Here is a 27,587-nt window from a genome sequence, read left to right as displayed (position 1 = left end):
ACAGAGTGCATGTTCCTAATACACAGAGCTGATGATTCCAAGGATGTAGCTTTAAAAGGCTGTGAGAGTCAGGGAGTGCAAAAAAAGAGAAGCCATCAAAGACAGCCAGGAGCCAAACCTAACATCTTCTGATCCGTAATCAGACACGTTAACCATTGAATCACTGGCCCGCTGCTCATTTGGCCCAGAAGCCTGAATTTTGCTGATTCTAGATTGACAGGGAGCCCATTGATGTGGAGTGCTTAAAAAGTGCTAGTTAACTAGTAATCGCTAAAACACACACACACACAAACCAAAGCTTGGAAACACCCATAACTCCTTGATTTTCAGTGCTCAGGGGCTCAAGCAAAATTGCAGCCAATGTCTAAAGGCACAAACGTAACACCACATTGCTGGAAACACTGTTCCAGTATGATTGTAAAGGAAATACTTGTCAGAAGTGGGATTTGAACCCACGCCTCCAGGGGAGACTGCGATCTGAACGCAGCACCTTAGAACTCTCGGCCATCCTGACATATAAAAAGAATGATGACCTCGTACATACAGTTAGGCAGCACGTCAGTCTTTAATCTGTAGACTGTGAGTTTCATCCATAAATGAGGCTGGGCAAAGCTTGTTTTAGGACAAATGAGAGACTTTCTTTTCTGGAGGCAGAAAACACAATCTTGCTCTTCAACATATTTTGCACAGCATACAAGGATGCTCTCACAGGCAGGTGAGAACCAGCCCTTTCCTGGTGATCTAGTTGCTAGGATTCGGAGCTCTCAAAGCCACAGCCTGGGTTACATTCCCGGTCAGGGACTGTCTTTTTGTCAATCTAAAGCAGGCATGTCTCTGACAAAGTTCAAGCAGCCAGGAGCCAACCCTAACATCTTCTGATCCGTAATCAGACGCGTTAACCATTGAATCACTGGCCCGCTGCTCATTTGGCCCAGAAGCCTGAATTTTGCTGATTCTAGATTGATAGGGAGCCCATTGATGTGGAGTGCTTAAAAGGTGCTAGTTAACTATTAATCGTTAAAACACACACACAAAAACAAAAGCTTGGAAACACCCATAACTCCTTGATTTTCAGAGCTCAGGGCCTCAAGCAAAATTGCAGCCAGTGTCTAAAGGCACAAATGTAACACCACATTGCTGGAAACACTTGCACAGTATACAAGGATGCTCTCACAGGCAGGTGAGAACCAGCCCTTTCCTGGTGATCTAGTTGCTAGGATTCGGAGCTCTCAAAGCCACAGCCTGGGTTACATTCCCGGTCAGGGTCTGTGTTTTTGTCAATCTAAAGCAGGCATGTCTCTGACAAAGTTCAAGCATCAGTGAGTATGAAGGCAAGGCAAGTAGTGAAAACACACTCTATCAAGCCAAAAATGAACCAGTGACCTAAGAATGGCCAAAGCAACATCTAGAGTACTCCACTTTTTCACCTGAGCTATCGAAGGCGCAGGGAAAAGAGTGCATGTTCCTAATACACAGAGCTGATGATTCCAAGGAAAGTAGCTTTGTAATGCCGTGAGAGTCAGGGAGGCACAGTGGACAGAGTGCATGTTCCTAATACACAGAGCTGATGATTCCAAGAAAGTAGCTTTAAAAGGCTGTGAGAGTCAGGGAGTGCAAAAAAAGAGAAGCCATCAAAGACAGCCAGGAGCCAAACCTAACATCTTCTGATCCGTAATCAGACACGTTAACCATTGAATCACTGGCCCGCTGCTCATTTGGCCCAGAAGCCTGAATTTTGCTGATTCTAGGGCTCAAGCAAAATTGCAGCCAGTGTCTAATGGCACAAATGTAACACCACATTGCTGGAAACACTTATGGCGGAGCTAAAAACAAAACAAACAAGCTTTTGGAAAGGAATCTCCGAGGTGTGTTGATTTGTTAGCACCTGTTGATTATCGAACAAATGGTAATGCCACAAAAGAGTGACAATATTCAATATTATTTTTGGTTTTCACGTGATATATTAACGCTAAAATGTAGTTTGTTGAAACGCACTGGAAGAACTTTCTGCTCTGATGTAAATGTAGCTTGAACTTTAAAGCCTACCGATATCAACAAAGCAAAACCAGTAGTGACAAGGAGCATGTGAGAATGGAGCTCTTTTTGTGTTCCATTGAGGAAGTTAAGATTATACTTTCAGGGATCATTTCTATAGTTTTTAGCTTGGAAATGTGTTTCAAAAGATTTGTCTTCCTATCCACGATGATGAGTTTTGATGCTCTTTTCTTAGCGGGAATCAGGTTCTGAGCGATGATTTTGATCATAGCTCTTTGCTGTTGATGAGTGTTCTGTATTGTTTTTGGCAATATGGAGGAAAAGAGTATCTTCAAAGTGGTGTGTTCATGAAGTGTAACATTAGACAGTTGTTAAGCAAAGCTGTTAAAAACTTTTTTTTGTATTAATCAAGTTTAGAAGAGATGTGGTTTAACTACTGCAAGTTCATGATGTAGTGGGGATTTGGACTTTTTTGTTGATTTTTTTAAAAGTGTTGATCGGTATGATTTAGATGTTTCTAAGCAGCTAGATATCTCCAGTAGCTTCTATGGTCACGGACATGTTACGTAACCATTGAAGCAGTGTCATATGTTCGCCATGACAGACATTTTTTGTCATTTATATTTAACGTTAGTAGTTTTTTAGATTATTTTAGATCAAAGGAATCTCCAAGGTGTGTTGATTTGTTAGCACCTGTTGATTATCGAACAAATGGTAATGCTACAAAAGAGTGACATATTCAATATTACTTTTGGTTTCCACGTGATATATTAACGCTAAAATGTAGTTTGTTGAAACGCACTGGAAGAACTTTCTGCTCTGATGTAAATGTAGCTTGAACTTTAAAGCCTACAGATATCAACAAAGCAAAACCAGTAGTGACAAGGAGCATGTGAGAATGGAGCTCTTTTTGTGTTCCATTGAGGAAGTTAAGATTATGCTTTCAGGGATCATTTCTATAGGTTTTAGGTTGGAAATGTGTTTCAAATATTTGTCTTCCTAGCCACGATGATGAGTTTTGATGCTCTTTTCTTAGCAGGTATCAGGTTCTGAGCGATGATTTTGATCATAGCTCTTTGCTGTTGATGAGTGTTCTGTATTGTTTTTGGCAATATGGAGGAAAAGAGTATGTTCAGAGTGGTGTGTTTATCAAGTATAACATTAGACAGTTGTTAACCAAAGGTGTTAAAAAGATTTTTGTATTAAACAAGTTTAGAAGAGATGTGGTTTAACTACTGTAAGTTCATGATGCAGTTGGGATTTGGACTTTTTTGTTGATTTTTTTTAAGTGTTGAATCGGTATGATTTGGATGTTTCTAAGCAGCTAGATATCTCCAGTAGCTTCTATGGTCACGGACGTGTTACGTAGCTATTGAAGCAGTGTCATATGTTCGCCATGACAGACATTTTTTGTCATTTTTAATTAACGTTAGTAGTTTTTAGATTATTTTAGATCAAAGGAATCTCCAAGGTGTGTTGATTTGTTAGCACCTGTTGATTATCGAACAAATGGTAATGCCACAAAAGAGTGACATATTCAATATTATTTTTGGTTTTCACGTGATATATTAACGCTAAAATGTAGTTTGTTGAAACGCACTGGAAGAACTTTCTGCTCTGATGTAAATGTAGCTTGAACTTTAAAGCCTACAGATATCAACAAAGCAAAACCAGTAGTGACAAGGAGCATGTGAGAATGGAGCTCTTTTTGTGTTCCGTTGAGGAAGTTAAGATTATACTTTCAGGGATCATTTCTATAGTTTTTAGCTTGGAAATGTGTTTCAAAAGATTTGTCTTCCTATCCACGATGATGAGTTTTGATGCTCTTTTCTTAGCGGGAATCTGGTTCTGAGCGATGATTTTGATCATAGCTCTTTGCTGTTGATGAGTGTTCTGTATTGTTTTTGGCAATATGGAGGAAAAGAGTATGTTCAGAGTGGTGTGTTTATGAAGTATAACATTAGACAGTTGTTAACCAAAGGTGTTAAAAAGATTTTTGTATTAAACAAGTTTAGAAGAGATGTGGTTTAACTACTGTAAGTTCATGATGCAGTTGGGATTTTGACTTTTTTGTTGATTTTTTTAAAGTGTTGATCGGTATGATTTGGATGTTTCTAAGCAGCTAGATATCTCCAGTAGCTTCTATGGTCACGGACGTGTTACGTAGCCATTGAAGCAGTGTCATATGTTCGCCATGACAGACATTTTTTGTCATTTTTATTTAACGTTAGTAGTTATTTAGATTATTTTAGATCAAAGGAATCTCCAAGGTGTGTTGATTTGTTAGCACCTGTTGATTATCGAACAAATGGTAATGCCACAAAAGAGTGACAATATTCAATATTATTTTTGGTTTTCACGTGATATATTAACGCTAAAATGTAGTTTGTTGAAACGCACTGGAAGAACTTTCTGCTCTGATGTAAATGTAGCTTGAACTTTAAAGCCTACAGATATCAACAAAGCAAAACCAGTAGTGACAAGGAGCATGTGAGAATGGAGCTCTTTTTGTGTTCCGTTGAGGAAGTTAAGATTATACTTTCAGGGATCATTTCTATAGTTTTTAGCTTGGAAATGTGTTTCAAAAGATTTGTCTTCCTATCCACGATGATGAGTTTTGATGCTCTTTTCTTAGCGGGAATCAGGTTCTGAGCGATGATTTTGATCATAGCTCTTTGCTGTTGATGAGTGTTCTGTATTGTTTTTGGCAATATGGAGGAAAAGAGTATGTTCAGAGTGGTGTGTTTATGAAGTATAACATTAGACAGTTGTTAACCAAAGGTGTTAAAAAGATTTTTGTATTAAACAAGTTTAGAAGAGATGTGGTTTAACTACTGTAAGTTCATGATGCAGTTGGGATTTTGACTTTTTTGTTGATTTTTTTTTTTAAGTGTTGATCGGTATGATTTGGATGTTTCTAAGCAGCTAGATATCTCCAGTAGCTTCTATGGTCACGGACATGTTACGTAGCCATTGAAGCAGTGTCATATGTTCGCCATGACAGACATTTTTTGTCATTTATATTTAACGTTAGTAGTTATTTAGATTATTTTAGATCAAAGGAATCTCCAAGGTGTGTTGATTTGTTAGCACCTGTTGATTATCGAACAAATGGTAATGCCACAAAAGAGTGACAATATTCAATATTATTTTTGGTTTTCACGTGATATATTAACGCTAAAATGTAGTTTGTAGAAACGCACTGGAAGAACTTTCTGCTCTGATGTAAATGTAGCTTGAACTTTAAAGCCTACCGATATCAACAAAGCAAAACCAGTAGTGACAAGGAGCATGTGAGAATGGAGCTCTTTTTGTGTTCCATTGAGGAAGTTAAGATTATACTTTCAGGGATCATTTCTATAGTTTTTAGCTTGGAAATGTGTTTCAAAAGATTTGTCTTCCTATCCACGATGATGAGTTTTGATGCTCTTTTCTTAGCGGGAATCAGGTTCTGAGCGATGATTTTGATCATAGCTCTTTGCTGTTGATGAGTGTTCTGTATTGTTTTTGGCAATATGGAGGAAAAGAGTATGTTCAGAGTGGTGTGTTTATGAAGTATAACATTAGACAGTTGTTAACCAAAGGTGTTAAAAAGATTTTTGTATTAAACAAGTTTAGAAGAGATGTGGTTTAACTACTGTAAGATCATGATGCAGTTGGGATTTTGACTTTTTTGTTGATTTTTTTAAAGTGTTGAATGGTGTTATTTGGATGTTTCTAAGCAGCTAGATATCTCCAGTAGCTTCTATGGTCACGGACGTGTTACGTAACCATTGAAGCAGTGTCATATGTTCGCCATGACAGACATTTTTTGTCATTTATATTTAACGTTAGTAGTTATTTAGATTATTTTAGATCAAAGGAATCTCCAAGGTGTGTTGATTTGTTAGCACCTGTTGATTATCGAACAAATGGTAATGCCACAAAAGAGTGACAATATTCAATATTATTTTTGGTTTTCACGTGATATATTAACGCTAAAATGTAGTTTGTTGAAACGCACTGGAAGAACTTTCTGCTCTGATGTAAATGTAGCTTGAACTTTAAAGCCTACAGATATCAACAAAGCAAAACCAGTAGTGACAAGGAGCATGTGAGAATGGAGCTCTTTTTGTGTTCCATTGAGGAAGTTAAGATTATACTTTCAGGGATCATTTCTATAGTTTTTTAGCTTGGAAATGTGTTTCAAAAGATTTGTCTTCCTATCCACAATGATGAGTTTTGATGCTCTTTTCTTAGCGGGAATCAGGTTCTGAGTGATAATTTTGATCATAGCTGTTTGCTGTTGATGAGTGTTCTGTATTGTTTTTGGCAATATGGAGGAAAAGAGTATGTTCAGAGTGGTGTGTTTATGAAGTATAACATTAGACAGTTGTTAACCAAAGGTGTTAAAAAGATTTTTGTATTAAACAAGTTTAGAAGAGATGTGGTTTAACTACTGTAAGTTCATGATGCAGTTGGGATTTTGACTTTTTTGTTGATTTTTTTAATGTGTTGAATGGTGTTATTTGGATGTTTCTAAGCAGCTAGATATCTCCAGTAGCTTCTATGGTCACGGACGTGTTACGTAACCATTGAAGCAGTGTCATATGTTCGCCATGACAGACATTTTTTGTTATTTTTTATTAACGTTAGTAGTTTTTTAGATTATTTTAGATCAAAGGAATCTCCAAGGTGTGTTGATTTGTTAGCACCTGTTGATTATCGAACAAATGGTAATGCCACAAAAGAGTGACAATATTCAATATTATTTTTGGTTTTCACGTGATATATTAACGCTAAAATGTAGTTTGTAGAAACGCACTGGAAGAACTTTCTGCTCTGATGTAAATGTAGCTTGAACTTTAAAGCCTACAGATATCAACAAAGCAAAACCAGTAGTGACAAGGAGCATGTGAGAATGGAGCTCTTTTTGTGTTCCATTGAGGAAGTTAAGATTATACTTTCAGGGATCATTTCTATAGTTTTTTAGCTTGGAAATGTGTTTCAAAAGATTTGTCTTCCTATCCACAATGATGAGTTTTGATGCTCTTTTCTTAGCGGGAATCAGGTTCTGAGTGATAATTTTGATCATAGCTGTTTGCTGTTGATGAGTGTTCTGTATTGTTTTTGGCAATATGGAGGAAAAGAGTATGTTCAGAGTGGTGTGTTTATGAAGTATAACATTAGACAGTTGTTAACCAAAGGTGTTAAAAAGATTTTTGTATTAAACAAGTTTAGAAGAGATGTGGTTTAACTACTGTAAGTTCATGATGCAGTTGGGATTTTGACTTTTTTGTTGATTTTTTTAAAGTGTTGAATGGTGTTATTTGGATGTTTCTAAGCAGCTATATATCTCCAGTAGCTTCTATGGTCACGGACGTGTTACGTAACCATTGAAGCAGTGTCATATGTTCGCCATGACAGACATTTTTTGTTATTTTTTATTAACGTTAGTAGTTTTTTAGATTATTTTAGATCAAAGGAATCTCCAAGGTGTGTTGATTTGTTAGCACCTGTTGATTATCGAACAAATGGTAATGCCACAAAAGAGTGACAATATTCAATATTATTTTTGGTTTTCACGTGATATATTAACGCTAAAATGTAGTTTGTAGAAACGCACTGGAAGAACTTTCTGCTCTGATGTAAATGTAGCTTGAACTTTAAAGCCTACCGATATCAACAAAGCAAAACCAGTAGTGACAAGGAGCATGTGAGAATGGAGCTCTTTTTGTGTTCCATTGAGGAAGTTAAGATTATACTTTCAGGGATCATTTCTATAGTTTTTAGCTTGGAAATGTGTTTCAAAAGATTTATTTTCCTATCCACGATGATGAGTTTTGATGCTCTTTTCTTAGCGGGAATCAGGTTTTGAGCGATGATTTTGATCATAGTTCTTTGCTGTTGATGAGTGTTCTGTATTGTTTTTGGCAATATGGAGGAAAAGAGTATGTTCAGAGTGGTGTGTTTATTCAGTATAACATTAGACAGTTGTTAACCAAAGGTGTTAAAAAGATTTTTGTATTAAACAAGTTTAGAAGAGATGTGGTTTAACTACTGTAAGGTCATGATGTAGTTGGGATTTTGACTTTTTGTTGATTTTTTAAGTGTTGATCGGTATGATTTGGATGTTTCTAAGCAGCTATATATCTCCAGTAGCTTCTATGGTCACGGACGTGTTACGTAGCCATTGAAGCAGTGTCATATGTTCGCCATGACAGACATTTTTTGTCATTTATATTTAACGTTAGTAGTTATTTAGATTATTTTAGATCAAAGGAATCTCCAAGGTGTGTTGATTTGTTAGCACCTGTTGATTATCGAACAAATGGTAATGCCACAAAAGAGTGACATATTGAATATTATTTTTGGTTTTCACGTGATATATTAACGCTAAAATGTAGTTTGTAGAAACGCACTGGAAGAACTTTCTGCTCTGATGTAAATGTAGCTTGAACTTTAAAGCCTACCGATATCAACAAAGCAAAACCAGTAGTGACAAGGAGCATGTGAGAATGGAGCTCTTTTTGTGTTCCATTGAGGAAGTTAAGATTATACTTTCAGGGATAATTTCTATAGTTTTTAGCTTGGAAATGTGTTTCAAAAGATTTTTTTTTCTATCCACGATGATGAGTTTTGATGCTCTTTTTTTAGCGGGAATCAGGTTCTGAGCGATGATTTTGATCATAGCTCTTTGCTGTTGATGAGTGTTCTGTATTGTTTTTGGCAATATGGAGGAAAAGAGTATGTTCAGAGTGGTGTGTTTATTCAGTATAACATTAGACAGTTGTTAACCAAAGGTGTTAAAAAGATTTTTGTATTAAACAAGTTTAGAAGAGATGTGGTTTAACTACTGTAAGGTCATGATGTAGTTGGGATTTTGACTTTTTTGTTGATTTTTTAAGTGTTGATCGGTATGATTTGGATGTTTCTAAGCAGCTAGATATCTCCAGTAGCTTCTATGGTCACGGACGTGTTACGTAGCCATTGAAGCAGTGTCATATGTTCGCCATGACAGACATTTTTTGTCATTTATATTTAACGTTAGTAGTTATTTAGATTATTTTAGATCAAAGGAATCTCCAAGGTGTGTTGATTTGTTAGCACCTGTTGATTATCGAACAAATGGTAATGCCACAAAAGAGTGACATATTCAATATTATTTTTGGTTTTCACGTGATATATTAACGCTAAAATGTAGTTTGTAGAAACGCACTGGAAGAACTTTCTGCTCTGATGTAAATGTAGCTTGAACTTTAAAGCCTACCGATATCAACAAAGCAAAACCAGTAGTGACAAGGAGCATGTGAGAATGGAGCTTCTTTTGTGTTCCATTGAGGAAGTTAAGATTATACTTTCAGGGATCATTTCTATAGTTTTTAGCTTGGAAATGTGTTTCAAAAGATTTGTCTTCCTATCCACGATGATGAGTTTTGATGCTCTTTTCTTAGCGGGAATCAGGTTCTGAGCTGATAATTTTGATCATAGCTCTTTGCTGTTGATGAGTATTCTGTATTGTTTTTGGCAATATGGAGGAAAAGAGTATGTTCAGAGTGGTGTGTTTATTCAGTATAACATTAGACAGTTGTTAACCAAAGGTGTTAAAAAGACTTTTGTATTAAACAAGTTTAGAACAGATGTGGTTTAACTACTGCAAGTTCATGATGCAGTTGGGATTTGGACTTTTTTGTTGATTTTTTTTTTTTAAGTGTTGATCGGTATGATTTGGATGTTTCTAAGCAGCTATATATCTCCAGTAGCTTCTATGGTCACGGACGTGTTACGTAGCCATTGAAGCAGTGTCATATGTTCGCCATGACAGACATTTTTTGTCAATTATATTTAACGTTAGTAGTTATTTAGATTATTTTAGATCAAAGGAATCTCCAAGGTGTGTTGATTTGTTAGCACCTGTTGATTATCGAACAAATGGTAATGCCACAAAAGAGTGACATATTCAATATTATTTTTGGTTTTCACGTGATATATTAACGCTAAAATGTAGTTTGTAGAAACGCACTGGAAGAACTTTCTGCTCTGATGTAAATGTAGCTTGAACTTTAAAGCCTACCGATATCAACAAAGCAAAACCAGTAGTGACAAGGAGCATGTGAGAATAGAGCTCTTTTTGTGTTCCGTTGAGGAAGTTAAGATTATACTTTCAGGGATCATTTCTATAGTTTTTAGCTTGGAAATGTGTTTCAAAAGATTTGTCTTTCTATCCACGATGATGAGTTTTCATGCTCTTTTCTTAGCTGGAATCAGGTTTTGAGCGATGATTTTGATCATAGCTCTTTGCTGTTGATCAGTGTTCTGTTTTGTTTTTGGCAATATGGAGGAAAAGAGTATGTTCAGAGTGGTGTGTTTATTCAGTATAACATTAGACAGTTGTTAACCAAAGGTGTTAAAAAGACTTTTGTATTAAACAAGTTTAGAACAGATGTGGTTTAACTACTGCAAGTTCATGATGCAGTTGGGATTTGGACTTTTTTGTTGATTTTTTTTTAAAGTGTTGAACGGTATGATTTGGATGTTTCTAAGCAGCTAGATATCTCCAGTAACTTCTGTTAGGGGTATAACAGTTCTGACCCGGACCAGATATGGAGAAAGAAAACCAGGAGTCGAGAAATTCAATTAAAGAATCAAAATTTACTGAAGAATAGTTTGCAGTGAAATTGGTAGAGCCAGCGACAAAGTCTCACGAGGAGATCGAAGCTAACTCGTACCTTACACAAAATCTTACATCAATTATACCATTTGCAAGGATGTACATTCCATTATTTTACTCCTGATTGGCTAAAAGAACATAAAGTCACAACATATAGATAGTTAAATGGCCTATCAACATTAATCAGCGCACTTGTCGTCCGCACCGAGATTTACATCTGAAGTGACCACGCAGATGGTCGTGGAGCGTCTTCGAAGTCGGCCTGGTGTGCACCCCTGGTTCAAAACCTAGGTAAAAGGTCAAATGCACACACAAAACACTGACGAACAACAGTTCTTCTCTCAGCACAAGAGAGCCAGAGCACACATTATCAGGCCATTTGAACCAAAACAGAGAGATAAAATATTCACTCCTCGGGCAGAGGAGAGGGTTGAAATAACATACATTTCTTCCCTAAAGAAATAATAAGAGAAAATCACACTTCTACTATTCAGGTGTTATTACATAGGACTTTAAACCATATAATTAGTCATGGAAAGGTAACAATCAAACACAGAATACATCTGGAACACATGTTTAACGCATCCCCCCTGACCCCCTCCCTTGAGAGGCTGGAGAGCGTTACAAATAAGCTTATCCCCCAAAAGACCTTCAGCCGACGTGCAGGACAGAGAGACTCTGGAATGTTCCTAAAAGAGACTCACTAACATTCAACACACATATGATTCAAAGTATATTTCAATTATGCATAAGAAAATAGAATTGATTATGTGATCATGCATATAGTTAATTCATCACTTTATTAAAGAAGTTAAGCAACAGAATACAGATAGATATTAATATAAAAGGATATATGTAAAACCCTCACGGGAAGGAGGACAGGAAACGAAGGTTACAACGAGAAAGGTAAGGTTCTTTAATGGCTGTCTGCCTCACAATTATTTACAAAAACAACCAACACATAACAACACAAGCGCACTGGGTTGGCTTGCTCTGGTCGGCTTTCCTCTGCTCTCAGGCTGCTGGCTTTTTCACCGCTCTCCTCACTCTACTGCAATTAGAGACAGGTGTTAGTCATAATTTGGCCCAGGTGTGAGCGCCCTTACCGCTTCTCTCTCCCGGACGGGCGCTTGACCACGCCCCCGCTGCCACAATATATATATATATATATATATGTATTGATATATCTGAAGATCCAAGGGATTTTGACCCTCACCCTTCAGTCCCCCGTTTTAGACCAATGTGGGGTCCAATACCGCCACGTCTGGTCTACCAAGTGAGGTCACTACAGAAGGTGGAGTGGTAACGCATGCTTCCCTGACGGGTCACACTTGTCTCTTCGCCTCATTGCGGACATGCTGGATACTAAAAATTCCCAGTCCCCACGCAAAGGCTCTCCCACCTTCCACTCACAACAGGGCATGGATGTTATCCTTCTTAAGTTTCTCTTCCAAGCGTGTCGTCAGTTTTCTCAGTCGGTTCTCCTCCTCAGAAGGGTTCAAGTTACTGCAAGCAGACCTGCATACATAAGAAAAACAGAAACGAACACACATCCACACACACAGACAGTGGACACCCACTCCCCATCCACCAACCTTTTTGCATAATGAGGGTAGTATCGGGATAATTTGGGGAGTGACCAAGCCAATAGGTCACTGTCTCATTTCCGTCCAGACGATAACAACGATCATTTACCTTTTGGTACATAGTCGGAATTAAATTTAGACCCTCAGTTGAATTTAGACATGGGTATTGTACCCATGATGGACGGTTATCGATCTCCTCACAATCCCAATGAGTTGAAAACGCATGGAATCTCCCTGTCCAAATTGAAATTTGAATCCACATCAAAAATGATAAAGCGATCAGAATTAAAAATACCAACGAGAGCGAAGTACCAATCGGATGAAAGCTCGTTTCACTTTCAGTCGTCTCTCACTACGCACTTCTTCTTAAAGAATTAGCAGCTTCAGTATGTCGTCGGATTCAGCCATCTGTAATGATAAAACATTTGTTCTAGAATTCTAGAATTTTAACATACACGACAGACATTTAATGATCCCGAGGTAGTAAGTTGTTACACTTTTCAAGTGGTTTCACCTGTGACCAATGTCTCCATACTGTACCCAAAACCCCCCTGTCCAGTAGAACAGAGGTGTTAGTGGTCAATACCACCTGATAAGGCCCATCAAATTTCGGACCTAAGGGGAAACTATCTCCGCTGTAACATCACATTGTCACCTATTTCAGGCAAAGCAGGCATGTCTTTTTGCTCAACATTATCTCGATCTGCTTGTCGTGTGCTAACACTAACCCGTGTGTCTCGCAGACTGTCATCCAAAGCTTTCAGATAATTTTGTAAAGCGTCTTTCAAAGGCCCGGATGGTCCCTCGTGTTGCAAGGGGGCATCCCAGGGCAGCCGCATGTAGCGACCTGTCATTACCTCAAAAGGGCTGAGCTGTGTAGTCTTGTTAGGGCTGGCTCTCATGCTTAACAAAATCGCTGGGACAGCTGCATGCCACCCTTTCCCCCACTCCAACAATCTCTTTCTCAATGAAGTTTTAAGCATACGATTAGTGCGTTCAATAGATCCGCTAGATTGGGGCCTAAATGGAATGTGAAAGTGTTGACTCACCCCCATCAACTTCATGACATTTTTCATCACCTTCCCAGTAAAATGTGTACCCTGATCTGAATCAATTTGTAAGGGCAACCCCATCTTGGGAAAACTTCATTCAACATAATCTCGGCTTTCTCAGTGGAAATGCCTCAACCCATCTGGAAAACAGATCAACAATCATTAGAATGTATGTAAAACCTCCACTAGGGGGCAGTGGACCTATGAAATCAATTTGGAGGTGTGTCCATGGCCCTTGAGGTCGAGGGGCATGTCCTAAGGGAATTTTCAGTTTAGAAGAAGAATTAACCTTAAGGCATACTAGACATCTCTTACAAAAATCATTGCAAGAAGCCCTCAGTCGGTGCCACCACCAGGTTTTGGAAATCATTGCATGTAGTTTTTCAGGACCTGCATGTGCCAAACCATGATACAAAGACATTAGTTCAGTTCTAGCAGAAACAGGACAAACAAAATGCTCATTAAAGTTCCACAGTCCTTCTGCATTTTTCTGAGCTCCTAATTTTGTCCATTGTTTTATCTCTTCAGGGTCATCCTCATCATAGAGTTTAAAAATGTCTCTGGGGGTCTCACTCTCCTGAGGAGCAAGAGCCATAACACTCACGCAAGTCTCAGTCCGTGTTGCAGCCTCTCTGGCAGCTGTGTCAGCAGCTCGGTTTCCTGTGGCCTCAGGAGAATTGTCCGTTGCATGTCCAGTGACTTTGATAACTGCTCCTGTTGTAGGAAGATCACAGGCATTCATAAGTTCTTTTACCTGCTGTTGATGAGAGATCGGCAGACCGGCAGTGGTTAGAAATCCTCTGCGTCTCCACACAGGGCCGAAGTCATGAACAGCACCATATGCATAACGGCTGTCAGTGTAAACATTGACTCGCTTCCCTGGCCATACTGCAATGCTCGTGTCAATGCGACCAGCTCGGCCACTTGAGCCCCTCCTCCTGAAAGAGAACCACAGTCAACAGTTTCACCATGTTCATTTACAACAGCCCAGCCAGTGAAGCGTTTTCCCTGTTCATGAAAGCTGGAACCATCCACAAACAACTTCATGGCATCAGAAAGTGGTTCAGATTGAAGAGGGCTCTGGCTGTCCATCTCGATCAGTCGGGCACAGTTGTGTGCAGTTCCTTCTTCTGGAAGTAAGGAGGCAGGGTTGATAGCAGTTTCAATGTCAATATTTATATCCACATTTTTACTCAAGAGAGTGGCCTCCCATTTAGCTCGTCTTTGATTAGAGATAGAGCCTAAACGAGTGTTTGTTAACAATTTCAGAATCTGGTGTCTAGTGTGCAGTATCACCTTCTGATGAGTCACAATGTCCTCTGTAACCTTTACAGCCCACTCTGCACAGTCGCATATCAACAGGCACGGATGCTGTCCTGCCATTGAAACAGGAATAGGGGCAGAATAATATCCTACCATCCCATAGGAGTTTCTTCCTGGAACCCTTTGACCCAGGGCCGCTGAATAGGATCGAGTTCCCACCCATGTCCATAGATGGAACGGCCTGCTGGCATCGGCTTGACGTAATGCTGGGGAGGAAGCAAGAGTTTCTTTGATACTCACAAACGCCTCCTCCATCTCTTCAGTCCAGTCGATCAGCTCCGATCCAGGTTTTCCTCCTTTCAGCGCCTCTGTGAGTGGTTTAGAAAGTTCAGTGTATTCAGAAACATACTGCCGGCAATAATTCAAAAGACCCATTACTTGCCTTAGACCAGTGACCGTGTTTGGTTTTGGAAGTTCAATGATAGCTTTAACTCGTTCAGGAGTGATGCGTCTGCCGTGCACACCCACAATTTGCCCCAAATAAGTCACTTCAGGCAGTGCTAGCTGTGCTTTCTTCAAGTTCACTTTGAATCCCCGTTTTGGAGGGCATTCAAAACAGTCTGTACAGCAGTCAAATGTTTGAACTTGGTTGGACTAGCAATTAAAATGTCATCCACATATTGTAGGACAACAGATCCGTCATATTCAAGTTGTTTTCTTACCGGATCGATGAAGGATGCTAGTACCTGATGAAACAGTGTGGGTGAGTTGCAGAAACCTTGTGGCAAACGACTCCATGTCCATTGGCGACCCCTGCTGGTGAAAGCAAATCTGCCTTGGTCCTCCTTGGCTAGGGACAAGTCCAAAAACCGTTAGAAATGTCTAAAGCAGTAAAAGACAATGTTCAGATCCTATCTCATGTAGGATAGTTATGGGGTTGGCCACCAGAGGGTGCATTTTCTCAGACTCTGAATTCAGAGAAGAGTAATCAATGGTCAACGCCAGCTCCCATCTGGCTTTTGACAGGCCACATGGGAGAGTTAGTGGGAGAGGCACAAGGAATCACAATCCCCGCTTGCATAATTCATCTACAACAGTGTCAGCCCCTGTCGAGCTTCATTTTTCAAAGGATATTGTCTTTTGGCTTCATGCAAAGGACCTGGGATGCTCAGTGGCTGAATCTGTGCTAAACCACAATCATATTTATCTTTTGCCCATACATCAGGAAATTTGTAAATTATAAACTTCCACTCAGAGCGTAGTCTCAGTTAGACTAGCAGGTTCAGCCACTGCACATCTCTACTCATGGTGGGGGCCACTCTGAGATAAGCTTAATTGTTTCATTGCAGCCAAGCACTAGCTTATCTTGAGAAAGCAAAACATCAGCTTCGAGTTCTTTCAGAATGTCAACAAGAATTAGAGTCCCTACAGTATTTCTCCCTACCCAAAATTCAGTCCAATATACTTTTTCAGAGTTAGAAATGGTTAGAGGGACAGGAACAGATTTATGATATACATTTGTGCCATTTAGACCTTCTATGTACAAAGTTTCAGAAGTGATCTCAAGATCGAGATCTGTAATTGATACAGTCGCGCCCGTGTCAATCAAAATAAGGCATTGCCGGCCTCCTAACAACGCATGTATGAATGGGCGGGTGTCTGCATAATTACATGAACCGGAGGCCGCTGACCCCTATTCGTCCCCTATCAGCTGCCTCAGCTTTTTGAGCTCAGCTGTAGTCAGAGAGTTAAGCTTCGGAGCATCACTGTTGACAGAAACATTATCTTTAGGACCTTCCTTTTTCTCATCAGTCATCTGAACAAACGGTTTGTTTACATCTGGCAGGCCCAAAGTGGGAGCCAGAGCCATTTGCTCTTCCATGTTAGCAAATACCTCTTCGGCTTCGCTTGCCCAAACAAGCTTGTCACATGACCTCAGCCCTTTCCCTGTCATCAGGGCTCGCAAAGGCTGTTCAAGAATGTCATAATTAGGAATAAATGTACGACAATAAGCACACATTCCTAAAAATTACAATAAATGTTTTTTTGTAATTGGTTTTGGCACATCTTTTATGGCCTGTACCCGTTTGTCACAGATGGATTTACTGTTTGGTCTGATAACATTTCCCAAAAACTTTATTTCCTGTTTCACAAACTGCAATTTCGAAAGACTGACTCTGTGTCCCTCCCGTTCTAAGTGCTTCAAAACAGACACAGAGTCAGTCACACACGTAGCTTCATCACATGCACAGATCAACAAATCATCCACATAGTGCAACAAAGCCGTTCCAGCTGTCAGTGTTAGGGGTTCAAGGCTTCTTCGAAGCGCTTCATTATAGATCGTTGGGGATTCAGTGTACCCCTGGCACAACCGTGTGAACGTATAACCCTTATTGTCAAAATCAAACGCAAACCAGAACTGGCTCTCCTGGTCCACAGGCACGCTAAAAATGCATTAGCCAAATCTACCACAGTAAAATACATTGCATTTTATGGAATTTGTGACAAAATTGTGTAAGGGTTTGGTACACATGCCGCCCTAGCAATGACAGCTGAATTTACGGCCTGAAGATCTTGCACAAATCGCCACTCAGTTGGTGAATTCTTATCTCTTATTTTCTTCACAGGGAAGATTGGAGTGCGAACTGGAGAATCATGACATGTTATAATTATGCCCTCCTTCAACAAGGAGTCAAAAACTGGCATAATACCCTACAATGCCTCCTCTTTTAGGGGCATTGCACTTGACACGGTCTGTAATCAGATTTTGGGGTGATTACAACCGGTTCACATCCTATGATTAAACCCACATCATATTTGTGTTTAACCCATAACCTAGGAGGTACTTCTGTCAGAGCCTCCTTCCATGTCTCTCCACCGCACTCTCCACAATAGTAGTTAAAGTTCTCTGTACCTCGATCTCAAAATCACATTTTGACATAAATGCTCCTATACTTTTGCTGTGTTTCACGCCTGCACTTATTTAGCCCAATCTGTTGCTTTAATGCATTCTCTCACAAAGGGGCCCAAATCTGCTCACAGCAGACCACATTCATCTTCATTGTGTTTTTTTTTTTTCTTCAATGAAAGTGAATGGTGACTGAGACTGAACGCTCTTTGGCCTTGATCACTGATAAAGTGTCTCAGTGTTCCCTGCTATCAAAATAGAACTGCATTTGTTTTTCTGTCAGGCAAGCTGTGAGCACACACACACACTTTTTCCCAGAAAATCTTATCAAATTTCACAGTCTCATTTTTCACAGTATTTTCTGCTTTTTCACAAACAGCCTCGAAACCCTTATTCAAACTACACAGATCACAGCCGACTTCCTGCCCAATAATTTTTGCCACTCTATCACGCTGGGCAATCAAACTAGACCATCCGTCCATCACATTTGGAATTGCCTTTTCATGGCTTAAAAGTATACCACCCAGTTTACAAATCCATGAATAGGCAAACACGGATAGATATTTGGCCCTATCAGGGTCTTTTTTGTTCTGCAGCCAGTCAATCTGCTGCATGATTTTCCAATCAGAATCAAACCCCTGACTGACCATTTTTCTTAATGAGTTGTGCACATTTCTTTGATTTGAGCTCGTCAGAGCAGAGCTGTTTACAGCGTGTGCCCTGCTCGTTTTGGTCAGAACTACTCAGAAAATTCCCTTTATCAGACATTTTTCTTGGTCACAGTTGAAAATCACTACCGAAAAGATTTTAGCAGCAAATATTTTACGCGGATAAATTAACTATAGCAGCAACAATACTGGATTTCTACCAATTTCACCACAAAGTATTCTTCACAAACATCCTGGTCACATATACTGATCCATACCAATTCGGGTCACAATTTATTTATTTACTTGGGACCGCTCCTGATGCATCCCTGGCAAAACAATCCCTATTGTATTTTATTTTATTTTATACCTAATATCTGAATCCCTAACTGCCTGATTCACTAAGCTCGGGTACCCCTATCTGAGGTGGAAGAGATTGAGCAGGTTTACGGTGCCACTGGACCTCCCGTCCAGGGACGACTCTGCCGGGGTGGTGCTACACCAATGCCCACCTGGGCACCCCACAGAGCACGTTTCACTTGCGCTGTTTGCTGTTTTAACCCTTAACAGCTCTCTCAGCGACTTCTTATACTCTCAATAGTATAATTAAATTACTCTTCACTCGCCTCATCGGAGTGAAGCTCTCCCGCTCCCCTTCAAAATCTCTTCCAGTCAGACAGCCATAACAATTAATAAAAGCTTCCTACCTTGTTTGCTGATTTGCCAGAGATGTCACCACGGAGTGATTGCCGCCGAATCCTCCACCAAACTGTTAGGGGTATAACAGTTATGGCCCGGACCAGATATGGAGAAAGAAAACCAGGAGTCGAGAAATTCAATTAAAGAATCAAAATTTTCTGAAGAATAGTTTGCAGTGAAATTGGTAGAGCCAGCGACAAAGTCTCACGAGGAGATCGAAAGCTAACTCGTACCTTACATAAAATCTTACATCAATTATACCATTTGCAAGGACGTACATTCCATTATTTTACTCCTGATTGGCTAAAAGAACATAAAGTCACAACATATAGATAGTTAAATGGCCTATCAACATTAATCAGCGCACTTGTCGTCTGCGCCAGAGATTTACGTCTGAAGTGACCTCGCAGATGGTCGCGGGGCGTCTTCGAGTCGGCCTGGTGTGCACCCCTGGTTCAAAACCTAGGTAAAAGGTCAAACGCACACACAAAACACTGACGAACGACAGTTCTTCTCTGGGCACAAGAGAGCCAGAGCACACATTATCAGGCCATTTGAACCAAAACAGAGAGATAAAATATTCACTCCTCGGGCAGAGGAGAGGGTTGAAATAACATACATTTCTTCCCTAAAAAAATAATAAGAGAAAATCACACTTCTACTATTCAGGTGTTATTACATAGGACTTTAAACCATATAATTAGTCATGGAAAGGTAACAATCAAACACAGAATACATCTGGAACACATGTTTAACGCATCCCCCCAACCCCCTCCCCTGAGAGGCTGGAGAGCGTCACAAATAAGCTTATCCCCCAAAAGACCTTCAGCCGACGTGCAGGACAGAGAGACTCTGGAATGTTCCTAAAAGAGACTCACTAACATTCAACACACATATGATTCAAAGTATATTTCAATTATGCATAAGAAAATAGAATTGGTTATGTGATCATGCATATAGTTAATTCATCACTTTATTAAAGAATTAAGCAACAGAATACAGATAGATATTAATATAAAAGGATATATAGATATATGTATTGATATATCTGAAGAGCCAAGGGATTTTGACCCTCACCCTTCACTTCTATGGTCACGGACATGTTACGTAACCATTGAAGCAGTGTCATATGTTCGCCATGACAGACATTTTTTGTCATTTTTAATTAACGTTAGTAGTTTCTAAGTTTATTTTAGCTCAAAGGAATCTCCAAGGTGTGTTGATTTGTTAGCACCTGTTGATTATCGAACAAATGGTCATATGCCACAAAAGAGTGACAATATTCAATATTATTTTTGGTTTTCACGTGATATATTAACGCTAAAATGTAGTTTGTTGAAACGCACTGGAAGAACTTTCTGCTCTGATGTAAATGTAGCTTGAACTTTAAAGCCTACAGATATCAACAAAGCAAAACCAGTAGTGACAAGGAGCATGTGAGAATGGAGCTCTGTTTGTGTTCCATTGAGGAAGCTAAGACTATACTTTCAGGGATCATTTCTATAGTTTTTAGCTTGGAAATGTGTTTTAAAAGATTTTTCTTTCTATCCACGATGATGAGTTTTGATGCTCTTTTCTTAGCGGAGTCAGGTTCTGAGCGATGATTTGATCATAGCTCTTTGCTGTTGATGAGTGTTCTGTATTGTTTTTGGCAATATGGAGGAAAAAAGTATGTTCAGAGTGGTGTGTTTATGAAGTATAACATTAGACAGTTGTTAACCAAAGATGTTAAAAAGATTTTTGTATTAAACAAGTTTAGAAGAGATGTGGTTTAACTACTGCAAGTTCATGATGCAGTTGGGATTTGGACTTTTTTGTAGATTTTTTTAAAGTGTTGAACGGTATGATTTGGATGTTTCTAAGCAGCTAGATATCTCCAGTAACTTCTATGGTCACGGACATGTTACGTAGCCATTAAAGCAGTGTCATATGTTTGCCATGACAGACATTTTTTGTCATTTTTAATTAACGTTAGTAGTTATTTAGATTATTTTAGATCAAAGGATTCTCCAAGGTGTGTTGATTTGTTAGCACCTGTTGATTATCGAACAAATGGTAATGCCACAAAAGAGTGACAATATTCAATATTATTTTTGGTTTTCACTTGATATATTAAAGCTAAAATGTAGTTTGTTGAAACGCACTGGAAGAACTTTCTGCTCTGATGTAAATGTAGCTTGAACTTTAAAGCCTACAGATATCAACAAAGCAAAACCAGTAGTGACAAGGAGCATGTGAGAATGGAGCTCTTTTTGTGTTCCATTGAGGAAGTTAAGACTATACTTTCAGGGATCATTTCTATAGTTTGTAGCTTGGAAATGTGTTTCAAAAGATTTGTCATCCTATCCACGATGATGAGTTTTGATGCTCTTTTCTTAGCAGGAATCAGGTTCTGAGCTATGTTTTTGATCATAGCTCTTTGCTGTTGATGAGTGTTCTGTATTGTTTTTGGCAATATGGAGGAAAAAATTATGTTCAGAGTGGTGTGTCTATCCATATGAAAAAAATCTTTGTGGCTCATATACAGCAACCATATATCTTCCTTACTTAAATCAGACAGAATTACCTTCTATGTTTCATGCAAGGCCAATACATGTCCTATACAAAATCAGACCGCTTATGGCCACTTTCATACTAAATAGCACACGTACAACTTGTATGAGATTTTTGCATTATATGTGAATACTGTAAGAAGTCTTATATGAGTTTTACATGACAAAAGTATGCAATGGTGTATGGTATTAGTAAAAAAAACATTTCAAATCATTTAAAGTTCTTATATTGAGTCATCCCTTGGGCCCACCACCCATTGGAGGAACCGCAGGAGTCGGGTGCGCTGCCATATGGGCGGCAGTGAAGGCCGTGGGCCTCGACGGACCAGACCCGGGCAGCAAAGGCTTGCTCTGGGGACGTGGAATGTCACCTCACTGGGGGGAAGGAGCCGGAACTAGTGAGGGAGGTGGAGCGTTACCAGTTGGATCTGGTGGGGCTTACATCGACGCACAGTTTTGGCTCTGGATCCGTACTCCTGGATAGGGGATGGACTCTATTCTTCTCTGGAGTTTCCCAGGGTGTGAGGCGACGGGCGGGTGTGGGGATACTCACGAGTCCCCGGCTGAGCACCACTACGTTGGAGTTTACCCCGGTGGATGAGAGGGTCGCCTCCCTACGCCTACGGGTTGTGGGGGGGAAAACTCTGACTGTTGTCTGTGCATATGCACCGAACAGCAGTTCAGAGTATTCGGCCTTCTTGGAGACCCTGAATGGAGTCCTGAATAGGGCCCCAGTAGGGGACTCCATAGTGATGCTGGGTGACTTCAACGCACACGTGGGAAATGACAGGGACACCTGGAAAGGCGTGATTGGGAGGAACGGCCTCCCTGATCTGAACTCAAGTGGATGTTTGTTATTAGATTTCTGTGCTAGTCATGGATTATCTATAACAAACACCATGTTCGAACATAAGGATGCTCATAAGTGTACGTGGTACCAGAGCACCCTAGGCCGAAGGTCGATGATCGATTTTGTAATCGTGTCGTCGGATCTGAGGCCATATGTTTTGGACACTCGGGTAAAGAGAGGGGCAGAGCTGTCAACCGATCACCATCTGGTGGTGAGTTGGGTCAGGGGGTGGGGAAAGACTCTGGACAGACCTGGGAAGCCCAAGCGAGTAGTGCGGGTGAACTGGGAACGTTTGGAGGAGGTCCCTGTCCGTGAGATCTTCAACTCACACCTCCGGCGGAGCTTTTCAGGCATCCCTGCGGAGGTTGGGGACATTGAACCGAGTGGGCAATGTTCAAAGCTTCCATTGCCGAAGCCGCGGTGGAGAGCTGCGGCCTCAAGGTTTTAGGTGCCGCAAGGGGTGGTAACCCTCGAACACCGTGGTGGACACTGGTGGTCAGGAAGCCGTCCGACTGAAGAAAGAGGCCTTCCGGATTTGTTGTCCCGGAGGTCTCCGGAGGCAGTTGCAAGGTACCGAAGGGCCCGAAGTGCTGCGGCCTCGGCCGTGAGGGAGGCAAAGCAGTGGGTGTGGGAAAAGTTCGGAGAAGCCATGGAGAAGGACTTTCGGTCCGCACCAAAGTGCTTCTGGAAAACCGTCCGCCACCTTAGGAGGGGAAACGGGGAACCATTCAAGCTGTATACAGCAAAGATGGGACGCTGTTGACCTCAACCGAGGAGGTTATTGGGCGGTGGAAGGAACACTTTGAAGAACTCCTAAATCCCAACACGCCCTCTATGGTAGAGGCAGAGCCGGAGGATGATGGGGGATCAGATTCTATTTCCCTGGGGGAGGTCACTGAGGTAGTCAAACAACTCCGCAGTGGCAAAGCCCCGGAATTGATGAGATCCGACCAGAAATGCTGAAAGCTCTGGATGTGGAGGGGTGTCATGGATGACACGCCTCTTCAACATTAGCGTGGAAATCTGGGACAGTACCTAAGGAGTGGCAGAACGGGGTGGTGGTTCCCCTCTTCAAAAGGGGGATCAGAGAGTGTGTGCCAACTACAGGGGTATCACACTTCTCAGCCTCCCTGGTAAAGTTTACTCCAAGGTGCTGGAGAGGAGGGTTCGGCCGATTGTCGAACCTCAGATTGAAGAGGAACAATGCGGTTTTCGGTCCTGGTCGGTGGAACGACGGACCAGATCTTTACTCTCGCAAGGATCCTGGAGGGGGCCTGGGAGTATGCCCATCCGGTCTACATGTGTTTTGTGGATCTGGAGAAGGCGTATGACCGGGTCCCCCGGAGAGACTGTGGGAGGTGCTGCTGGAGTACGGGGTGGGGGGTCCCTTCTTAGGGCGATCCAATCCCTGTACGTCCAAAGCGAGGGCTGTGTCCGGGTCCTCGGCACAAAGTCGAGTTCATTCCATGTGGGGTTGGTCTCCGCCAAGGCTGCGCTTTGTCACCAATCCTGTTTGTGATATTCATGGACAGGATATCGAGGCGTAGTCGGGTGGGGAAGGTGTGCGGTTCGGTGGGCTGGGGATCTCATCGCTGCTTTTTGCAGATGATGTTGTCTTCATGTCATCATCGGTCCGTGACCTTCAGCTCTCACTGGATCGCTTGGCAGTCGAGTGTGAAGCAGCTGGGATGAGGATTAGCACCTCTAAATCTGAGGCCATGGTTCTCAGCAGGAAACCGATGGAGTGCGTACTCCAGGTAGGGAATGAGGTTTTGCCCCAAGTGAAGGAGTTCAAGTACCTCGGGGTCTTGTTCACGAGTGAGGGGACAATGGAGCGGGAGGTTGGCCGGAGAATCGGGGCAGCAGGGGCGGTATTGCACTCGCTCTATCGCACCGTTGTCACGAAAAGAGAGCTGAGCCGAAGGCAAAGCTCTCGATCTACCGGTCAATTTTCGTTCCTACCCTCACCTATGGTCATGAAGGTTGGGTCATGACCGAAAGAACTAGGTCGCGAGTACAAGCGGCCGAAATGGGCTTCCTCAGAAGGGTGGCGGGCTTCTCCCTTAGAGATAGGGTGAGGAGCTCAGTCATCCGTGAGGAGCTCGGAGTAGAGCCGCTGCTCCTTTGCGTTGAAAGGAGTCAGTTGAGGTGGTTTGGGCATCTGGTAAGGATGCCCCTGGCCGCCTCCCTAGGGAGGTGTTTCAGGCACGTCCAGCTGGGAGGAGGCCTCGAGGAAGACCAGGACTAGGTGGAGAGATTACATCTCCACACTGGCCTGGGAACGCCTCGGGGTCGCCCAGTCAGAGCTGGTTAATGTGGCTCGGGATAGGGAAGTTTGGGGCCCCCTGCTGGAGCAGCTGCCCCCGCGACCCGACTTCGGATAAGCGGTTGAAGATGGATGGATGGATGGATGGATATTGAGTCATATGCTAGTCAAATTAAAGTCATATCCCAGATAGCAAAAAATATCCGCACGGCTTCTTTTTGCCGCCGTCCCTAAGCTGTCGGCTATAGGTGTGCCACTGGCGGGGATGAAACGTTTGCCGCCGAATTCGTCACTCCCATTTCTTGTGAGATGCCGCCCGCGAAAAGCTGGCGGCAAGCTGCTTTGAAATATAAGGATTTCTACTCTCAAAATCGACCAGCCATGTTGGCTATTATTATTTTTTGCTCCAAAGCCATTAGGGTTTATAACAGAGTCTTGACTCTTGATTCCATGATAAGGTAAGGTTTAGGAAATGACATTTAAATTACTTTGAAACTCTGAAGCGATTATACAGTAATATATGTAAAATATATTGAATTATTTTATGCACTTGAAAATTGTTTACATTTGTTTGATTGCTGCGCATTTGAGACATGCACCAATAAACCAAAAACAATTCCTTTTGTAAAACTTACTTGGCAATAAATATCTTAATGATTCTGATTAGGTTTTAAAATAGACAATTTAGCAGAATAAATTGATGAAGTTAGACTTTTCCGAATGCCTGACTTATCAGTGAACAGTGAAAGACATCTGCAACATGGCCAAAATCTCAGGTATACTTTAATTTTTTTATTAATTTGCAACCATGGTGATATCCATCATAAACATGAAAATCCCTGTTTTGACATGAAGGATAAACTCAATGAAAAAGCGAAATTATCCTCTGGTTTCACAGTTGCTGCAGAAATTTCGTTTATGTCTACATTTTTTCCAGCCTCGATTTTTTTTGTTAGTTTACCTTTTACAGGTTTTGCAATTATGACCTGTACAAATGTTTAAGAAAGTGTTAAAATCCCTGTAAAGGCAATAAAAAAAATCTAAACGCATTATAAATGTTAAAAATGTATTGCTAAAACACAATACAAAGACTGAACTGTGAAGTTCCAATGTCAGTCATATATGTTTCCGGTTTACTTGTGCGTCGCCCAAAATGTCTGTTTTTACTCGATGTCTCCAGAATCTTCCGAAAATACTGGCGTCAGCGATGTTCATCGCATTGTTGATGCCTGGTCCCCTGCTCCGACAAGCAAGAGGGACAAGGGCTTTAAACTCTACATATCGAGTTATCTGCACAACTACAAGGGTAAGTATTTTAATGTAATGTGGTGTGCCGGCAGATAGCGGCTAAGCTAGTTCGCCACGTGTTAATTTTTTATGTAAGGTTAGTATAGAAGCTTGTTTTTTCTTCGTTTTAAAGCAGACTGTTTGTTAATTTTTGTGATAATTGTAATATAAATTATTTTAACTTGCTCTCCTCTCAGTTTCTAATAAAGATCAGGGCACAGGTGAAGTCACTGTCAGGGCATTGTGCTACAGGTCCACGAAGAAAGCAGATAAACCTCACAGTTTGAGTGTATGGTGAAGCTAGAATTGATAAGACCGCAGTTACAGGCTTGTTACTTTAATAGCCCGATGTTCCTGGGGACTCGGCTAAGGTTATTCATGTTTAATGTAACTCAAATCAAATGAAAACAGTTATTGTAGGCAGGTAAGTTTCCCTAGCTGGTCCCCTCTGGGTAAAATGAGTTCAACTCTGGGTAAAATGAGTTCAACTCAGTCATTCGTTTAAGATGCAATCTTGTGTAATAAGTATTAGGCTATCATGATTATACAGTGAGCAAGCTATATAAATAAGTATTTAATATAATAAAAGTGTAGAGCAACAACCGAGGGTGTAAGGTAAAGGCTGAATATTGTAGATTTATTACAATATGTTGCATGTTTGAATTAAAATACCTGTGGATATGCCACTTCCCACTCATGAAAGTTTTGTTATTCAAAGGAGCACACACTCTACAAAGGCCTGACTGGAGATTTGCCTGATCTATCCGTCCTTCAGGTGAGTAGGGATATAACAATAACAAATTTCACTGTACAGTATGATATATCAACCAAAATCTGTATACTAATATTTCATTATTTTCTTTTTCCTCCCCTTTTACAAACAAATATTCTGCTTCAAAGAAAAAAAATGAAATTGATGTTATCATAAGGGTTCTTCATTATGAACTTATATGCCATGCATAACATACTGTGGATAGAAATTACAGGGGAAGTTACTGGTATGATAATTGTGGTTATATTATATTACTATTATATTTAGTGTATTGCTAATCAATATATTGTTACTTCCCAGGTGACAGCGGCTCACTTCAAGAGCAGGTGAAGCAAGTTGGGACAATGTTGAAGACATTTGCTCGCACTGGGCAATCAGGTACAACTTGCAAACAACACCTGTGGTTGTTGGTTTAATTCCCACTGGGGCCACCTGTACATGTAGTAGACCTAGATATAAATGTCATAGTTTAGTAGTTGAAGGACCAGGACTGACTACTTTATTCTTTTATTCTTGGAACCCCTGTAGGTGCAGATCAAACCCTAATGCTGCGACGTCTTGGAGTTTGGCGATGTTGTGCGTAGCATGGACAACAAAATACTATGCTGCAACATTTCAGTGCCATTGTGTCTGTTGGAGAGTTATCACTGCCAGGGGATCTGTTACTCCCCCCTAGACACCCAGGAAGATTTGGCGTTGCTTGACAACAGTTTGAGGCAGGATAACGAGCTCCAGCAACGATTTGTAAGTGTGCCGATTTCGTTTATAAAGCCATAGGGTAATCTAAAAAATAAAATTAAGATCGTACACTGCATATTCTACAGTCTGAATCCACAGCCTGTCACATTTTAAATTTATGAGAAGCTTCAGAGAAATGTAATTTGTAACATGTTTTTTTTGTATTTTCAGCTTCGGTTTTTGGCAATCAAATGTGGGAGGGACCTAAAGACAACCATGTGGCAAATGCTTCAGAGTATCTTCTCTAATCACCTTTCCATCAATACAACCTGGACTGTAGAGGATAAAGCATGTTTTAGAGACATGTTCCTGAAGACCATTG

General features: G+C 40.8%; 14 non-coding genes across 14 annotated transcripts; 13 read left to right on the top strand and 1 right to left on the bottom strand.

Annotated features, from left to right (window-relative positions):
- Nucleotides 1-431: 431 nt before the first annotated feature.
- On the bottom strand, nucleotides 432-514 carry trnal-cag (transfer RNA leucine (anticodon CAG)). Its single transcript has one exon. It is a non-coding gene; the product is annotated as a tRNA-Leu (tRNA).
- Nucleotides 515-2,124: 1,610 nt separating this feature from the next.
- Nucleotides 2,125-2,336, top strand: LOC127642123 (small nucleolar RNA U3). The gene has a single exon (XR_007970288.1). It is a non-coding gene; the product is annotated as a small nucleolar RNA U3 (small nucleolar RNA).
- A 590-nt stretch (nucleotides 2,337-2,926) lies between these two features.
- On the top strand, nucleotides 2,927-3,137 carry LOC127642117 (small nucleolar RNA U3). The gene has a single exon (XR_007970283.1). It is a non-coding gene; the product is annotated as a small nucleolar RNA U3 (small nucleolar RNA).
- A 587-nt stretch (nucleotides 3,138-3,724) lies between these two features.
- LOC127642122 (small nucleolar RNA U3) lies at nucleotides 3,725-3,936 on the top strand. Its single transcript, XR_007970287.1, has one exon. It is a non-coding gene; the product is annotated as a small nucleolar RNA U3 (small nucleolar RNA).
- A 588-nt stretch (nucleotides 3,937-4,524) lies between these two features.
- Nucleotides 4,525-4,736, top strand: LOC127642121 (small nucleolar RNA U3). Its single transcript, XR_007970286.1, has one exon. It is a non-coding gene; the product is annotated as a small nucleolar RNA U3 (small nucleolar RNA).
- Nucleotides 4,737-5,327: 591 nt separating this feature from the next.
- On the top strand, nucleotides 5,328-5,539 carry LOC127642111 (small nucleolar RNA U3). The gene has a single exon (XR_007970277.1). It is a non-coding gene; the product is annotated as a small nucleolar RNA U3 (small nucleolar RNA).
- Nucleotides 5,540-6,127: 588 nt separating this feature from the next.
- On the top strand, nucleotides 6,128-6,340 carry LOC127642120 (small nucleolar RNA U3). The gene has a single exon (XR_007970285.1). It is a non-coding gene; the product is annotated as a small nucleolar RNA U3 (small nucleolar RNA).
- A 588-nt stretch (nucleotides 6,341-6,928) lies between these two features.
- LOC127642118 (small nucleolar RNA U3) lies at nucleotides 6,929-7,141 on the top strand. Its single transcript, XR_007970284.1, has one exon. It is a non-coding gene; the product is annotated as a small nucleolar RNA U3 (small nucleolar RNA).
- Nucleotides 7,142-7,729: 588 nt separating this feature from the next.
- LOC127642112 (small nucleolar RNA U3) lies at nucleotides 7,730-7,941 on the top strand. The gene has a single exon (XR_007970278.1). It is a non-coding gene; the product is annotated as a small nucleolar RNA U3 (small nucleolar RNA).
- Nucleotides 7,942-8,525: 584 nt separating this feature from the next.
- On the top strand, nucleotides 8,526-8,737 carry LOC127642115 (small nucleolar RNA U3). Its single transcript, XR_007970281.1, has one exon. It is a non-coding gene; the product is annotated as a small nucleolar RNA U3 (small nucleolar RNA).
- Nucleotides 8,738-9,322: 585 nt separating this feature from the next.
- Nucleotides 9,323-9,535, top strand: LOC127642113 (small nucleolar RNA U3). The gene has a single exon (XR_007970279.1). It is a non-coding gene; the product is annotated as a small nucleolar RNA U3 (small nucleolar RNA).
- Nucleotides 9,536-10,126: 591 nt separating this feature from the next.
- On the top strand, nucleotides 10,127-10,338 carry LOC127642114 (small nucleolar RNA U3). The gene has a single exon (XR_007970280.1). It is a non-coding gene; the product is annotated as a small nucleolar RNA U3 (small nucleolar RNA).
- Nucleotides 10,339-20,275: 9,937 nt separating this feature from the next.
- Nucleotides 20,276-20,485, top strand: LOC127642116 (small nucleolar RNA U3). The gene has a single exon (XR_007970282.1). It is a non-coding gene; the product is annotated as a small nucleolar RNA U3 (small nucleolar RNA).
- A 588-nt stretch (nucleotides 20,486-21,073) lies between these two features.
- On the top strand, nucleotides 21,074-21,285 carry LOC127642124 (small nucleolar RNA U3). Its single transcript, XR_007970289.1, has one exon. It is a non-coding gene; the product is annotated as a small nucleolar RNA U3 (small nucleolar RNA).
- The last annotated feature ends 6,302 nt before the right edge of the window (nucleotides 21,286-27,587 follow it).

The sequence above is a fragment of the Xyrauchen texanus genome, unplaced genomic scaffold, assembly GCF_025860055.1.
Source record: "Xyrauchen texanus isolate HMW12.3.18 unplaced genomic scaffold, RBS_HiC_50CHRs HiC_scaffold_390, whole genome shotgun sequence".
Lineage (NCBI taxonomy): Eukaryota > Metazoa > Chordata > Actinopteri > Cypriniformes > Catostomidae > Xyrauchen > Xyrauchen texanus.
The sequence above is the reverse complement of the archived record's forward strand: the minus strand, read 5'-3'. Positions and strand labels throughout refer to the sequence as shown.